The sequence below is a fragment of the Heptranchias perlo genome, chromosome 32 (genome assembly GCF_035084215.1).
Source record: "Heptranchias perlo isolate sHepPer1 chromosome 32, sHepPer1.hap1, whole genome shotgun sequence".
Classification (NCBI taxonomy): Eukaryota; Metazoa; Chordata; class Chondrichthyes; order Hexanchiformes; family Hexanchidae; genus Heptranchias; species Heptranchias perlo.
The window spans coordinates 6,599,353-6,617,223 of record NC_090356.1 but is presented as its reverse complement, the minus strand read 5'-3'; the positions used below and the strand labels follow the sequence as shown (position 1 = coordinate 6,617,223).

The 17,871-nt window shown below is 45.1% G+C and overlaps 1 protein-coding gene and 1 long non-coding RNA gene across 11 annotated transcripts in view; one reads left to right on the top strand and one right to left on the bottom strand.

Moving 5' to 3' along the window:
• Nucleotides 1-17,871, top strand: part of prdm16 (PR domain containing 16) — a 518,186-nt gene that overhangs the window by 197,517 nt on the left and 302,798 nt on the right. The gene's annotated exons all lie outside the window — the stretch shown is intronic.
• Nucleotides 9,196-13,252, bottom strand: LOC137300967 (uncharacterized). Its single transcript, XR_010958197.1, has 2 exons — nucleotides 12,900-13,252; nucleotides 9,196-10,129 (listed from the first exon to the last, which is right to left on the bottom strand). It is a non-coding gene; the product is annotated as an uncharacterized lncRNA (long non-coding RNA).

Below are 17,871 nucleotides of genomic sequence, written 5' to 3'. Positions count from 1 at the left end.
CAGGGTGGTTGGAGGCGGGAGATCGTGTGATGAAACCTCTAGGAATACGTCCAATCAGATGACCCAATTGGCGACCCTAGAATGCTGGGCACCTGGCAGTACCTCAGTCTAGGCCTTCAGAGCTAAGCCTAGTTCTGTTCTCCCCCGATGTTCACGCACCCACATTTGCCAGCAGGAGTCGCTGGACAACAATCAGGATGAGGAACTGGTGGCTGAGTGTTCCTCTCCCTAGCCCAGGCGTACTGAGGCCTTCTGGAGAGAAGCATCATGCCTCTTGCTGGAAAGTGCATGCGCGTGCAAGTCAGGTTGAGAGCAGGACTGGGCTGGGGTGTTCACCTTCCATGATCGAATAGTCTGCTGACATTCAACGCCCAGGCTCGCGTGCGAAGAACAGCCAGTTGGGCAAGGTACTGGAGGACACCTGGTACCTGTGGAACCGCACCCCAACAAGGAGTCCACACCATCAGAGAAAGAGGACGGGAGAGGAGAAAAAGGAGGGAAAAGATAGCAGGGAGATGAGATCGGCCATTTACAAGATTGATTTCAGCAGCTGGGTGTTTAAACTAATGTTTGGAATAAATTGCTAGAAGCTTTAAGGCTCCTGATTCCTCAGTAACGAACTGAAGATGTGCATGTATCAAGAGTTTTACCACAGCAATAATTGCTAGGTTGCCAGGAGCAACGGTTTAGACCATTGCTCGTCACTCATTTGAGAAACAGCTGGTTGTTTAATGGGGAGACGGTAGGGCTAGTATTCTGAAGGAACAGAACAAATGGATCAACGATATTTCTTCATCATGTAATCTTGTTCTGGCAAAGTTGATTGATAATACCACTAAAACATTATTTCGATTCCACTCTGAGATGGTATTCAAAAGTAAAACTGCGATCGGCTGAGTTTGCTGACTGATTTTTAAATTGGCCACTAATTTAGGGCAGTCAAGAGTTATTCTTGGGCCAATTTTCTCCCTTCCTGTCCTCAAGGGGCTGGCTGGCAGTGCTGGGCTACTGTACACAGGGTGGCAGTTGCCACCCAGTCCGTAAATGTCCACCGGCTATTCCACCATGACCCATCACAGCTGGGTCTTGTTCTCACTCAATGTACCGCATCCAGGGGTCACCGGAGAGCAATCAGTAGCCCAAAGTTCCTTTGTTAAGGCAAAGCAGAATTAATGGCCTGCCAACAAAATTACAAGGGTTATGTTGCTTGGAAACTCACAACTTCCATTTTCTTGTGTTTATCAAGATATGGGATGTTAGTGATGGGGAATGGATCACATGGGGAATGAAACACTTTCCACCTCAGGTAGCCAGTGGCAGCAGCAGGCTCTCTCAGGTCAAGTACAGCACGGGATAGAAGCAGACTAAAGCTCCCTTCACTCTACCCCTACCACATGCCTCAGACCCAATCTCAGAGGAGTACCGCTACTGCATTAGTGGAGTGCATTTAACCATTTCCTGCACCAGCCACCCTTGGGCCTGTTTCGAATGACACTGCCAATTAATAGTGAATGAGGGAGGTTTTGTATTGCAGGCCCATGCTCCAAACTTACTTCACATAGATCCCTTACAATCAGCAGAGAGAGGAGACTATCATCCCATCAGTGTGGGCAGGATTTGAACCCAGGTCCCAGAGGTGAGTGTCTATCCTATCTAGTCTCCTACACGCAATTCTGAGAATCCGATTTGCTTAGCAAATCAGTGTTTGCTCAGAAAAGTAGGTGCGGGAGCCTTGACTGATTCTATTACGCCCAGCTGTAGTGCAAAGGCGCCATTGCAAATTGCAGCACCCCCAACTAAAGGAATTTCCTTGTGGAGGGTCATTGTTTTCACAAATGAAATGTCTGGCAAAACTTTTCCTGTTGGGTGTTGGAGAAGGAGCCACAAGAAATGTGCATCACTTTTGCTGTGATGCGATGGCACTCTTTGGCACATCCAATGATTATTATCAATGATATTGTAAACAAATTAGCATTTGCCAAATGTAGGCTGTAGAATTGTGACCCTCTGTGTTAGCTAGTCGATGAGGTAGAATGACCACCTTATCCAACTTTGAACCAGACAACCAAGTTCCGTGTTTCCCGTCTGATAATTTTGATCATGGAAAACCAGGCATGAAAAGTCTTTTTTAAAAAAAGCCATGCTGTGCACGTGTGTGAGTGGACTGACTGCCTGAATGTGCAATCGAGCCTACAGTCCATTCCATGAATGCCTGCTCAGATCGGCTTCTCATTATTCCCTGCCACTCGCAGGTCGAGAGACCCATCTGGTTTTCAACTGGGCACAAGATGGCCACCCTACGACAAGGCACTGAGACAAGTTGACCCTTTGTTCATTCAATGCCCCCTCCTCCACACCACCCTTCCCCCCAACTGGGTTCCCTTAACCTAAGGCAGAGACTAAAAGAAGAAAAAAAGAGCAAATTGGGAATCTAGAGCATCATAAGATAATGAGAAGGCTGATTACTTTTAATGCCAGTTTCCCCTTCGACTCATCAACCTCTCTTTCATGGTCTCTGGTTCTCGGCCTCCCCAGTCCTTGTGAGTTTATTTCAATTCCCTTCGGGGAAATCCAACTCCACGAGGGGTCAGAAACTACAAGTCCAGGAGAAGATAAGTGTGCTGATTACAGGAGTATAATATTTTCTTGTTTACCAAGGAATGATCATCATCCAGTTTGACCTAAACTCCTCAAAGCTGCAGTATGGAAACAATTATCTGCCTTACACTGCGATACAGAAGAGATTTGGTTCGTTTAAATTTTGTAAGATATCGAGTCGCCAGTGGCAAAACAAACCTTGCAGAAAATGTAAGGATTTTATTAAAATAATGTCAGGGTTTTTTTCCCTCCAGTTTTAGTATAACTAAATTTTCAGACTTTTCTAATATAACTTTTGTGAAAGAAAGAAAGACTTGCATTTATAACTTTCTAACTTTGTGAAGGGTGAATATTTAGTGATTTAAATTGGCCCACATCTGACAGGTGTGATGAGGAACACCAGTGATGCAGCCAGTAGATCTCTCTGTGTTTTGGTACAAATGGTCTTCGGGTGCTGGGGGCAACATTATGAGCCCATCAGCACGGCACCACGGTGCTGTCGATGCATTTCCTATCCGAAGGTTCTGTCATCATGCAACGAGGAAATGAAACACTTAACACGGCGCAGACATTTTAAAAAGACACCTTCTTAGAAAAAATGTTCTTCACAAAACTTTTATTTTTGAGGTGAGAAGATGTGGTCTCCTTTAAGGTAAAATCAGCCAGAAGTCATCTGCTATGACCAATGTAATTTACTCCGCTGTGTTTGCAAGCAAGATAAGATTTTGCAGAAAAACTATCCCGTTTCCCACTATCCAGTGCCTCTCGGTAGAAAATGTGTGTGTTTGATTGTCAGGTGAGGGCAGGATTGTGCTCAGCTGCCCTAGTCCCCCATGGAAAAGTAGCAGGCCAACACTCATTGTCTATGCTCTCACATGAAGAATGCCCCTTTGAGTGAAGAAAGGGGGGGGGTGGGGGGAGGCACGCTACCAAATCCAACAAAACCATAGTCCAGCAAGGAGTCAGCGTTTCAGGAGAAAAGTGAAAAGAGACTTTGGGGTGAAATGCATCTTGAACAGTAGTGCAAAACAAGCGATAGCGAATCAGCCGCACGTTTTACACCCCACCCGATTTTCTTTTCCATTGAAGTCCCCTTTGAGTCTTAAATATGGAACCACATTCTAGATGGGTTGAATAAGCTTTCCTTATTCCTCACGTGAGAAACCTCGCTGAAGAATCAAGGCCCATAGTTAGGACACCACCAATGGTGAGAAGAGTAGGAAAGAAGGTTAGGTAAATTGAGACGCAGTCGTTAGGTGAGAACAGGCTTGGGCTTTAAAAGCCTGTGGGTTGTAGGAAGAAATGGAGACTGAGGGAGGTATTTAGTTCTCGGACCACGCTGCTAAGAGATGAAAATGCGATAGTATAGATTTTTTGTTTCATTGAGAAATCTAGGTGAAGGGACAAGGCCCACAGTGCACGACATCTCCAACGTTGAGAAGAGTCAGAGAGAAGGTAACGGATTGCAAGAGGTTGTGGTTAGAATGAAACCAAGCTTGCATTTTAACTGTCAGCAGAATATAGGAAGAAGGGAAGAAGAAGGAATTATCTCAACTGAGATCATTCCCTGTGAACCACGAGAAAAGGTTAAAGCATTTAGACTCATCTTGTTAGAGCAGAGACTGTTGGGCAGGGGATACAATACAACACTATATTTAAAATGATGAAGGAAATTGATAAAATTCAGATTAAGTAATTTCATAGTAAGAAGCAGAAGTGGAATGAGAGGAAACAATTAAGATTTGGAAAAAAATATCTTAAGGAATTATGGAAAATTGGAATAAACGGCCAGTTAATGGAGTAACAATGGATTCATTTAATAAAAAGAGTTGGACCAGTATATATTGCTGGAAGAACTGGAAGATTGGAAGCCAAGAGTCTGATAGAGTAATACAAATGATGGATAGTGTGCAAAAAAAAAATATGAAAAGAGTAAAGGTTATTAGAAGTTGAGTTGGGAGTTGGGATTCGGGCAGTAGTCTGGGTCACATTGGAGGGAGTTGCATAGTTGAATGGTGTTTTCTTGTTTCATCAAGGAGAGAGGGCCTCAAGGTCTCCAGGGTTGGAAAGGGGGGGTCATAATTTAGGAATTCTATATTATAAAGCACACAAGAAAGGAACTGGCCCTGAGAAACAGATTTTAGGTATCGGCCATTAAAGTATAATGAGGCTGGGATCCCTCACCCACCCCATTGGCCTCTTACGCAGTGTTTTCTCTGACTCACTAAACGTCCTGTAATTACAATGGCAGGAACTGGTTGCATTGGTAGATATGAAATAATGCGATACATATAACCGGCTCAATGCGTGAAAAATAAGGAAAAGTACAGACAGCATGACATAAGTAAATATAATATTGATGTGTCAGCTTGGCTCACTTTGCAGCATTCTCTCTCTAACTCTCCAGAAAAGTACTGAGGGAATGCTGCATTGTCAGAGGTCCCGTCCTCCGAAACGGACATCAAACTAAGGTCCAGTCTGCCTATTGCAGTGGTTTAGTTTGATGTTAAAGATCCTGGGACAATATTTGAAGAACAGCAGGGAGTTCTTTTGGTGTCCTGTCCAACATTCCTCCCTCCCACCAATACCACCAAAAAAAAGATGAACTGATCGTTCATCTCATTGCTGTTTGTGGATCTTGCTTTGCAAAATGGCTGTCAAGTTTAGCCTACATGAGAACAGTCACTGTATGTGAAGTGCTGGGTGATGTTTCTGAGAGACCTGGGAAGGCACTGTATAAAAGCAAGTCTTTCTTTGTATAAAAATATTCTTCCTGTTTCTACATTCTAAAGTAGGTTGTGAATCAGTGGGGCCTAGCTGTGTATCGGTAGAGTTAGCCATTGCACTGGAAGTAACTGTTAGGCAAGTACTTTTTAATATAAGGCATTGAGGTTCTGTTGCTCATGGCCTGAATTTAAAAACAAATAATTGCTTATTTATGGTGAGAGGTTTTAATCAAAGGGTCATAGCCATCAGAATATGCAGCAATGAGCTAGGCGCATGACTGAGATAATTATATTGATGTAATAGTTTATATATTTATAGGTGTCAGTTGTGGCTCAGTGGTAGCACTCTTGCCTCTGAGTCAGAAGGTTGTCTCTACTCCACAGACTTGAGCACATAATCCAGGCTGACACTCCAGTGCAGTACTGAGTGAGTGCTGCACTGTCGGAGGTGCCGTCTTTCAGATGAGACGTTAAACTGAGGCCCTGTCTGCCCTCTCAGATGAACATAAAAGATCTCACGGCATGATTCGAAGAAAAGCAGGGGAGTTCTCCCCGGTGTCCTGGCCAATAAATATCCCTCAACCGACACCACTAAAACAGATTATCATTACCATATTTTTGGGACCTTACTGTGCGCATATTGGCATAATGTTTCTTACATTACAACAGTGATTACACTTCAAAAGTACTTAATTGGTTGTAAAGTGCTTTGGGACATTCTGAGGTCATGAAAGGCGCTATATAAATGCAAATACTTTCTTCTTTCTTGTATTTACTAATTTACTAGCGGCCTGCAGTGCTGTTGCTTGCTGTAAGTCAGAGGTTACAGTGTTTCATAAGGACAATGCGCTATTTAATGTGCCATGTATTATTCTGCTGCTAAAGCATGTCTCTTTCAGGCCAGAATTGCTGAGAAATAGGCGCATCCAGAGGTCAATTAACAGGTAATTCCTTTTAGGTGTATAAGGTCAATTAGAGGGTAATTGTTTCCCCGTAGATTGGCAGCTGGTTGTAAATCCCTAGCTTCTCCCCAAGGTCAGAAGAAATAGTCTGACGTCTGGAGTGTGATGTCTCGGAAGTGATGTTTGCGGGGTTGTGGGGGGGGTGGTTAATGTCTGGGGCATGACGAATGGTGTGTGACATCTGATGTGTGATGGACTCAATAGATATGAAATGATTTAAGAGTACACCTGTACAAACTTATTTATAGCTCTTCAAATTAACAATTAATGCTTTTGAATGTTTGTAAATGCTACTAATTTTGACAATTGTTGAAATATTTTTATCATACTGGGATGAATCCTACACCATTTGGATGGGTATCCGGATGTACAAAGGATTCACTCACCAAGTCTAGATGCTGAGGCTGTATTTGGGGGTCAGTTTTATTTTTCTCTGGAATTTGCTTGCTTATAATAGCTCCCTAATCTCACCAATCTTAGGTTTTTTGTGCAATATGATTGGTTATTGTAGCTCCCTATCTCAACAATCAGAAAGGATTTAAAGATTTCAGCCAATGAGAAAGCAGGAAAAAAAATCTTCAGCCATACAGACACAAGAAATTTATATGTAGAAAGGAGAGATTGAATTGTTCACTTTTGACTATTTCCCATTTCTGATTGCCACCCAGCGCTGCATGGTATTCATGGACAGCTGTCAAACCCGAAGAGGACAGGTTGCCCCCACAGTTGAATAGCCTGTCAACACTCATTGTCTGGGCTTACACACAACAAAAGGGTCATTTGAATGAGGGCTGCTGGCCTCTGTGAGACTAGACTCCGGAAAGAGTCGGCACCTTTAGGAAAGGAGGAGAGAAAATAAAGGACGGACATTCCACTGTGAGTGTAAAAGCAGCGGAATGGAGCACGGAACTCGTTCTTCTGAAACAGAGTGCTGTTTTAACCGTAAATTAAGTAGCTCAGTACCCCATGGACGTGCCAGTCTGTGTCACTCAACCCTGTGGCATGCAGTAATTTTGTGTCAGTTTGCCTCACATTCTCCACACTACAGTGCAAAGACTTCTTGTGTACGCTGGCAGGAGTCATCCCCTTCAGAGGATGGGAGAAAATTGGGCAGGGAGGGAAAAGAAAATTGTCAACGTAATGTTTTATTTTTCCTCCCCTGAAAGCCGATAAAACAGGCTGCTCTCCAATATTGCACATCAATGGCCACTCCAAGTGTGAGCCTAGACATGGAGGCCTAGATCTTCCAATCAGCAGTCCTCCTGGCGTTAAAATAAAATCGAGCAGGGAATCTGTAGTCTCAAGCTATTCGACCGTGTCGGGCATCACGGCCAAAACCTGCTCTCATCTGACATCCATGCCCACACAAACGCAGACACACACACACGTGCACAAACATGCACACTGCAGCATGGGACAACAGATAGTGATCAGGAGTGCTGATATTTTGTCTCTTCACCCCAATCCAAGGGGCACTAAAGCGAACGGCTACCTTAGGCTGACAAAGCGAACTCAGCACAGACCAGAAATCGAATTTGGAGCCTTATGGCTGGCTTCTGGGAGTTTGTGCAGGAAACAAGATAAAACCATTAACTGCAATGCCTAATGAAAGAGCTCCCATTGTGTGGCAGAGTAATGCAGTATGTTACTGCATTGATAGTCTACACCATGGGTGTTTAACCTGCAGCCTCCCAGCCTGTAAATCCGGCCCACAAAGGCTGGGCACCTCAGCCCTATTTGCACTTATATTTCTTATTTGCTTACTTGTTGTTTGTATTTTTGGGGTCTGGAGGTTTGGAAATGTTTCTTTTTAATGCTGGATAAATCCTAAATCAAAACATTGAAACCTGTTACCATCAGCAACCGGAGATCACTGGGAATTTAACTTTTACAGGTGGGCCCCAAGGTTTCAGGGTACACACCTGTGCGGGCGTGATGATAAGGGCTTGGACACCCCACATGTAGCCAGGTGCAGAATCCATCCCCAGTCAATTTGACACATGTGATCATTTCCTAAATCTCAGTCATGGCCATTCAAGGATGTACGGAACATAGGAGAGGTTCTTCCTTCGAGCGGGGGAGGGAGTGAAGATCGGAGAGGGGGTGAAGATCGGGGGAGGTTCTTTGTTCAAGTGGCAGAGGGGGTGAAGATCGGCGAGGGGGTGAAGATCAGGGGAGTTTCTTCTTTTGAGCGGGGAGGGGGTGAAGATCAGAGGAGTTTCTTGAACGGGGAGGGGGTGAAGGTCAGGGGAGGGGTGAAGATCAGGGGAGGGGGTGAAGATCAGGGGAAGTTCTTTCTTTCAGCGGGGGAGGGGGTGAAGATTGGGGGAGGTGCTTCCTTTGAGCGGGGGAGGGGTGAAGATTGGGGGAGGTTCTTCCTTCGAGAGTATGAAGAATAGTAGAGAGTTTAATTAACTAGTGGCACTTCAGCTGAGAGCCAGCTAAAGAAAAAGACTGAGTGGGCCTGGAAGCCTGAGGTAGGGCCTATGCCTCCTTGGTCTGAGGAATGTTCACAGCCAACCCCTCTCCTGACCTCCACACTTTCTCCGTCTCATTTTTCTAAGTAACCTTTTACTGCAGTTCCTTCTATTACTCAGTTTTTCCTCCCTACTGTGCAGTGCACCCTCAAAACCGTCTCTGCCTCAGAACTCCAGAGCACCTTGGATCCATGAAGGAACAAGCCCATGTGTGGCATTTTAAAAAGACACAACTTTACATTCTGATCTTTGACATTTTCTTGAAGTGTTGACTGCATGTTGAGGTGACCCAGGATTCTGTGATTTGGACATGCAGCTGTGTTTCCTATTCACTTCAGGTCTGTTGTGAGGGATACTGTTTACTTGTCTGCTACCCAAATCACTTTGATGAAGAGTGCATTTTTACAAAAGAATTCCTGGATACAAGAGAAAAAATGTCAAATTCTCTGTATTTTGTACAGAAAGAGACTGATACATAATTGTTACGATCCTCAGTGTGTCACCTCTAACTTCTGGGCTGTTTTTTTCACTCTCCTTTGCACGTTTCTCTTTTACACCGCATCTCATTTTTTTAGATCCATCTTTATTTCTGCTTTCTCCCTTTTATCTTGGCTATCTTTATCTTTCTTTCATTGTCTATGTCTTTATCTCCTCTCAGCGTGTCTTCTTTCTCCCTCTTTTTCACTTTCTTTCTCTCTTGCTTTGACTTCTTTGTGTGCGTGTTCCTCTCTCATTCTCTCTCCAACTTTCTCTCTTGCACCTTTTTTCTTCCTCACCTGCTCACTTTCTCTCTTCTTCTCATTCTTTCCCTTTTGTGTACATTCTCTTTCACTCCTGTTCTTTCTATCTCTCACTCTTGCTCTCCACTTCACCTTCTTGTCTCATGCTCTCAATATGTTTCACTTGTCTCCCTGTCAGTGTGTCTCCCTGTCGGTCTCTCTTGCTGCTCCCCTCACACTCTCTACCTCTCCCTCACCCTCTCTCTCCCTCACTCTTTATCTCTCACTCTCTTCCTTTCTCACTCCTTGCACCCTGTGAGTTAATACAAATTCACTCCTCTTTTGCCCTCTGAGCTTTCCTTCCCACTGCACATAGGTCTCTGCTCTCCTTTTCACTTGTGCTCTACAAACGTTGGACATGCTATGGGTCCCTGTCGTCCCTTAACTCCCTTCTTTCAGCTTCTCTCCCTTTGGTGCCCTCAGGTCCTCTAATTTTCCTGCTCTCTCACAAATTCTGTCCATGTCCTTACAGTCATTAATCAACGTCACTGCGCACAGTTTACAACAAGAGCTGTATTCTTCAGAGCCTCCTCAGCCTTCATATATCTCATTGTTCACTGCAGATTCAGATTGGTAGAAAATGGGCCCTGCAACACATGAAAGAGATGAGACAAGAATTAAAGGGATCAGAAAGAGGCATTTTTCCCAATGCTAGAATAATACAGTGATGATGATTTAAATTATTCATGCAGCCTGAAAAACGGTCATTCAAAACTGATGTGTATGATGTCCTTTGTCTATTTACATTCTCTTGTTTGCGATTAACCTTAAACGAAACTTGGGTTGGCATTTCCTAAACAAAGCGTATTACAGAGAAGAAATTTCCATGGGAAAGAAGGGTTTATCATGTTCAAAAAAAGCCACGTAGGGAAAAAGACAAAGTTGAACCATTTATTTTTGCTGATGCAGCAGTTTTTAAAGTGGCGGCTATTTTTCTTCCATTCAAAATGCGCCTGAGAAATTTATCACTTTAGCGACCGGATTTTCTTAGCATTTATTTTGTGCTTCCTGTCGGGTGAAAGGGCTGCGCGGAAATTCATGTTGTGAAGGGGTGCTTGCCTGAGATGATCTCAGGCGCTGTGCACCTGCACAGTATGTGCCAGGAGGAAAGTATGGCCGAACTGGCGGCCAGCAGCTATTTAAAATCTAATTTGTCTGCAGCAAGCTTAAATTCTGGTCCTTCCAGCGCTTCTTGGCATTTTGTCTGGTGCGGATGCTATGACAAGGTACCACAGTGACATTATTCTCATCCCCATGGGACGGGGTCTCACTTGTGGTGAAATGGAGCTGGTATCCGCCTAAAGTAACCAAACTTGCTGACTCCAGGATTGACGACGGGGTTATTGTCAGGGCCAATCGGTGGGCACTTCTGGAAGCAAGCAACCTAGGCCCAACCATCTTCAGATGCTTCATTAATGACCTTCCCTCCATCACAAGGTCAGAAATGGGGATGTTCGCTGATGATTGCACAGTGTTCAGTTCCATTCGCAACCTCTCATAATGAAGCAGTCCATGCCCACATGCAGCAAGACCTGGACAACATCCAGGCTTGGGCTGATAAGTGGCAAGTAACATTCACGTCAGACAAGTGCCAAGCAATGACCATCTCCAACAAGAGAGAGTCTAACCACCTCCCTTTGACATTCAACGGCATTACCATTGCCGAATCCCCCACCATCAACATCCTGGGGGTCACCATTGACCAGAAACTTAACTGGACCAGCCACATAAAAAATGTGGCTACAAGAGCAGGTCAGAAGTTGGGTATTCTGCAGCGAGTGACTCACCTCCTGACTCCCCAAAGCCTTTCCACTATCTACAAGGCATAAGTCAGGACTGTGATGGAATACTCTCCACTTGCCTGGACGAGTGCAGCTCCAACAACACTCTAGAAGCTCGACACCATCCAGGACAAAGCAGCCCACTTGATTGGCATCCCATCCACCATCCTGAACATTCACTCTCTTCACCACCGGCGTACCCTGGCTGCAGTGTGTACCATCCACAGGATGCACTGCAGCAACTCGTCAAGACTTCTCCGACAGCACCTCCCAAACCCGCGACCTCTACCACCTAGAAGGACAAGGGCAATAGGCACATGGGAACAACACCACCTGCACGTTCCCCTCCAAGTCACACACCATCCCAACTTGGAAATATATCTGTTCCTTCATCATCGCTGGGTCAAATTCCTGGAACCCTCGACGTAACAGCACTGTGGGAGAACCTTCACCACATGGACTGCAGCGGTTCAAGAAGGCGGCTCACCACCACCTTCTCAAGGGCAATTAGGGCTGGTCAATAAATGATGGCCTTGTCAGCAACGCCCACATCCCATGAACGAATAAAAAAAAATCGATCCACCAGGAATTTCAGGGCTTTGATTTCTTCACCTCTTTGTCCCCTAACACCCATGCAGACACAGGTGGGGTGGCCATCCATCTTGCTTTTGACTGAACTATCTGGTTTCAGAGGTGGTCGCCCAATCATTTGCATCTCTGCAATGGAAGGATTTAAAGACAAGAGCAATAATTTTAAAGATGAAGTGTTGGGGGACCAGGAGCCAATGTAGGTCAGCCAGGACAGGGGTGGCAAGAGAGTGGGACTTGGTGCGAGATAGCACCACTGTGCAGAAGAGTTTTGAATAAGCTGGAGTTTACGGAGGATGGAGGATGGGAGAGCATTGGAGTAATCGAGTCTAGAAGGTGATATCGATTCACACCAATGCTAAAGTGATACTGTAAATGCAGCCTTAGGGAAGAAGTTCTAATGGCTTGTCAAATACACCATCCATTAGAATGCGGCACTGAGCCATGCAGATCAGGAGGGGCTCCCCAGTTTTCAGTCCTTGTTCAGTGCTATTAGCTTATCTTAGCTATTAGCTTATCTCACTAAGGCCAATGGTAGTGCCTCCAAATGCAACCTTATCTTAGCTAAGGTTGCATTTGGAGGCACTACCATTGGCCTTAGTGCCCCTCAACTAAGAAGGGGAAAAGTCAGCCCGGGCCCCTGATGATTGTCCAGTGACCCCAGCTGTATGCACGTGGGTGTTGGATGAGGACAGTATCAGGTTCGTCTGTGATGCCCCCATGCCCAAATAGCTTGCGGACACTCGCTGCTTTGGGTCAGACAAGTAGACTGGGTCAGATGGGCGAGGTGCCTTAAGGGTTGCTGACACCTGCGACTCGTAGCCCAGTGTTAGTCAGCGCCTTCAGGAGAGAGGGGGGAGAAAACCGAAGAAAGATAGGTGCCTCACCACAGGGAACATGAATACTGGAAACTTTCAGTTTACTAAACTCGGGGTCAGTCACAGATAAATAAATCTGGTAATGGCTGCAAAAACGAATGAATACTCACTTGTGTATTGATTTTGCCCTGAGGCGAAATACATTGTGTGACGGACTGATAATGATCTGTTCAGCCAAGTCAATGATGTATCATTTATTCATTCATCAGCCCTGAAAACAACTACATAAATTGTTAAAAAGGACTCATGAGCATAATATAAGCAATCTCCATGACAATGCTACATCTCTCCAGTTCTAAACTCTTATTATTCTGCAATCAATCTCTTCAGATGTTTTCCACAATGTCTACACATTATTTTTTATTATTGTGAATTTTTTTGCAGATCAAGGTGAGAGATTCTTAGTGCTGGAAGTGCAACACTTTCCCATTTCATACACTCAGTATCTGCATCAAACACTCCCAGGGCAGGTACAGCACAGGTTGAATACAGAGTAAAGCTGTCCCATTAAACACTCGCAGGGCAGGTACAGCACGGGTTAGATACAGAGTAAAGCTCCCTCTACACTGTCCTACGAGGTTATTAAGTGGGTGTAAATTAAGACACAGTGTAATTGGGACTACACACAGATTAAATAAGCACAAGGTATGACTAAAGTTATTAACTGGGTTTTCATTTCATAAATAAAGTCGATAAAATGAGACAGAAGAGTCATTGCATCAAAAGTTTGTTATGTCTATTTGAAGTTAAAGGTTGTTAGAACATGGGATCAAAAAGGACTATCTGATTTACAGAGTCACAGTGTTGCATTTGTACCAGAGTATCAGTGTCTGTAATGCCAGTGTTGCACTTGTACCAGGGCGACAGAGTCTGCAACACCAGTGTCGAACTTGTACCAGAGTGACAGTGTGTGCAATGCTGGTGTCGAACTTGTACCAGACTGACAGTGTGTGCAATTCCGGTGTCGGACTTGTACCAGAGTGACAGTGTGTGCAATTCCGGTGTCGGACTTGTACCAGAGTGACAGTGTGAGCAATGCTGGTGTCGGACTTGTACCAGAGTGACAGTGTATGCAATGCAGGTTTCGGACTTGTACCAGAGTGACAGTGTGTGCAATGCCGGTGTCGGACTTGTACCAGAGTGACAGTGTGTGCAATGCTGGTGTCGGACTTGTACCAGAGTGACAGTGTGTGCAATGCTGGTGTCGGACTTGTACCAGAGTGACAGTGTATGCAATGCTGGTTTCGGACTTGTACCAGAGTGACAGTGTGTGCAATGCTGGTGTCGGACTTGTACCAGAGTGACAGTGTGTGCAATGCTGGTGTCGGACTTGTACCAGAGTGACAGTGTGTGCAATGCTGGTGTCGGACTTGTACCAGAGTGACAGTGTGTGCAATTCCGGTGTCGGACTTGTACCAGAGTGACAGTGTGTGCAATGCTGGTGTCGGACTTGTACCAGAGTGACAGTGTGTGCAATGCTGGTGTCGGACTTGTACCAGAGTGACAGTGTGTGCAATGCTGGTGTCGGACTTGTACCAGAGTGACAGTGTGTGCAATTCCGGTGTCGGACTTGTACCAGAGTGACAGTGTGTGCAATTCCGGTGTCGGACTTGTACCAGAGTGACAGTGTGTCCAATGCTGGTGTCGGACTTGTACCAGAGTGACAGTGTGTGTAATGCCAGTGTCGGACTTGTACCAGAGTGACAGTGTGTGCAATTCCGGTGTCGGACTTGTACCAGAGTGACAGTGTATGCAATGCTGGTTTCGGACTTGTACCAGAGTGACAGTGTGTGTAAAGCCAGTGTTGCATTTGTACCAGGGTGACAGTGTCTGTAATGCCAGTGTCAAACTTGTACCAGAGTAACAGTGTGCGTAATGCCGGTGTTGCACGTGTACCAGAGTGCCATTGTGTGTAATGCCAGTGTCTCACTTGTACCGGAGTCATGATGTGGAGATGCCGGTGATGGACTGGGGTTGACAATTGTAAACAATTTTACAACACCAAGTTATAGTCCAACAATTTTTATTTGAAATCTACAAGCTTGTAGATTTCAAATAAAAATTGTTGGACTATAACTTGGTGTTGTAAAATTGTTTACAATTGTACCGGAGTGACAGTGTGTGTAATACCAGTGTCACGCTTGTATCAGAATGACAGTGTGTGTAAAGCCAGTGTCACATTTGTACCAGAGTGACAGTATGCGTAATGCCCGTGTCGCACTAGTGCCAGTGTGACAGTATGTGTAATGCCCATGTCGCACGTGTACCAGAGTAACAGTGTGTGTAATGCCAGTATCGCACTTGTACCAGTGTGACAGTGTGTGTAATGCCAGTGTCTCACTTGTACCGGAGTGAGATTGTGTGTAATGCCAGTGCCACACTTGTATCAGAGTGACAGTGTGTGTAATACCAGTGTCACACTTGTATCAGAATGACAATGTGTGCAAAGCCAGTGTTGCATTTGTACCAGAGTGACAGTGTGTGTAAAGCCAGTGTCGCACTTGTACCAGTGTGACAGTATGCGTAATGCCCGTGTCGCACTTGTGCCGGTATGACAGTATGTGTAATGCCCATGTCGCACTTGTACCAGAGTAACAGTGTGTGTAATGCCAGTATTGCACTTGTACCAGTGTGACATGGTGTATAAAGCCAGTGTTGCACTTGTGCCAAAGTGACAGTATGTGTACAGCCAGTGTTGCACTTGTACCAGAGTGTCAGTGTGTGTAAAGCCAGTGTCACATTTGTACCAGAGTGACAGTGTGTGTAAAGCCAGTGCCGCACTTGTACCAGTGTGACGGCGTGTATAAAGCCAGTGTCACACTTGTGCCAGAGTGACAGTATATGTAATGCCAGTGTCGCACTTGTACCAGAGTGACAGTGTGTGTAATGCCAGTGTCACACTTGTACCACAATGTCAGTGTCTGTAATGTCAGTGTCGCACTTGTACCAGAGTGACAGTGTGTGTAAAGCCAGTATCGCACTTGTACCAGTGTGACAGTCTATGTAATGCCAGTGTCACACTTGTACCAGAGTGACAGTTTCTGTAATGCCAGTGTCACACTTGTACCAGTGTGACAGTCTATGTAATGCCAGTGTCACACTTGTACCAGAGTGACAGCTTGTGTAATGCCAGTGTCACACTTGTACCAGAGTGACAGTTTCTGTAATGCCAGTGTCGCACTTGTACCAGAGCAACAGTGACTGTAATGCCAGTGTCGCACTTGTGCCAGAGTGACAGTGTGTGTAATGCCAGTGTCGCACTTGTGCCAGAGTGACAGTGTGTGTAATGCCAGTGTCACACTTGTACCAGAGTGACAGTTTCTGTAATGCCAGTGTCACAGTTGTACCAGAGTGACAGTTTCTGTAATGCCAGTGTCACATTTGTACCTGAGTGGCAGCGTGTGTAATGCCAGTGTCACACTTGTACCAGAGTGACAGTGTGTGTAATCCCAGTGTCACACTTGTACCAGAGTGACAGTTTCTGTAATGCCAGTGTCATACTTGTACCAGAGTGACTGTGTGTATAATGCCAGCATCATACTTGTACCTGAGTGGCAGCTTCTGTAATGCCAGTGTCGCACTTGTGCCAGAGTGACAGTTTCTGTAATGCCAGTGTCGCACTTGTGCCAGAGCAACAGTGACTGTAATGCCAGTGTCGCACTTGTGCCAGAGTGACAGTGTGTGTAATGCCAGTGTCATACTTGTATGAGAGTGGCAGTATCTGTAATGCCAGTGTCACACTTGTACCAGAGTGACAGTTTCTGTAATGCCAGTGTCACACTTGTACCAGAGTGACAGTGTGTGTAATGCCAGTGTCGTACTTGTACCTGAGTGGCAGCTTGTGTAATGCCAGTGTCACACTTGTACCGGAGTGACAGTTTCTGTAATGCCAGTGTCGCACTTGTACCAGAGCGACAGTGTCTGTAATGCCAGTGTCGCACTTGTGCCAGAGTGACAGTGTGTGTAATGCCAGTGTCGTACTTGTATGAGAGTGGCAGTGTCTGTAATGCCAGTGTCACACTTGTACCAGAGTGACAGTGTATAATGCCAGTGTCACAATTGTACCAGAGTGACAGTGTCTGTTATGCCAGTGTACCCATGGGTTATATAATTTTTATACTGGCATTTCTCACCTTGTTCTTGTATCATGTCAGTATCTGTTCGATTTGTGATTTGTGTTGTGACATTGTTACCTGTATTATTTATCAGCAAAACTAAACGGTCATAATAATTGTTTCCCACAATGCCAGCATTAACATTAGATTGCACAGGTGTTCGAATAATGTTTGATTTCTGAAGTTTAATTTTAATGAATTTATTTTAATGATCCTCCTCCCTAGCCCTGGGCCCTGTGGCCAATTGTAGTACCCCTAATGCTGGCCTGCCTGCAATCAGCTAACCCAGCACAGATCGAGGCATCGAATCTGGGACTGGACGACTCAGTACCACACTGGGTAGTGCATTCTCCAATCGAGTCATCAGGGGAGGCAATTTTTTTTTACACTACTGCATATAAAAGACTAACAGCCAGGATGGTATCAGTCAGGGAATTTAAACACACACAGAATATCCTTTCTTGTATCTCTTTTACATTTTAATAGCTGCCCACTGGAGGCTCTTGTGAAGGGATACAATTGTCCTTGGATTATAACATTGACCATTTAGTTTCTATAGAAAATGGTTTGGTCAGTGCATATTCAATGAACAGAAATTCTTACTGAGTTCGTCATTAGCACAGGGTGGAGCAGATAATATAAAATGCAACCCTCTCCACAAATCACACTGATGTGGGACTGAGCCATGCAGATCAAAAGGTAGTGGGTTTGATTCTGAGTCTGTGTTGAGTTAACTACTTTCAGCTAAAAGAGTAATAAGGGCCTTGGAATAGGTCTTCGTGCCCCTGTGGTTAGATGGGTCAGAAATCGGCCTTGGTTTCCCCTACTCCCCATCAGAAACCAGTGACCTCCTGCTGGAAAGTGTACGTGTGAGGGCAGGACCTGCACGGTCTCGTCGCCTGCCGACACTCGTTATCTACACTCGCACATGAAGGAGTGCTAATGGGTTGAGGTAGCGGAAGGCATC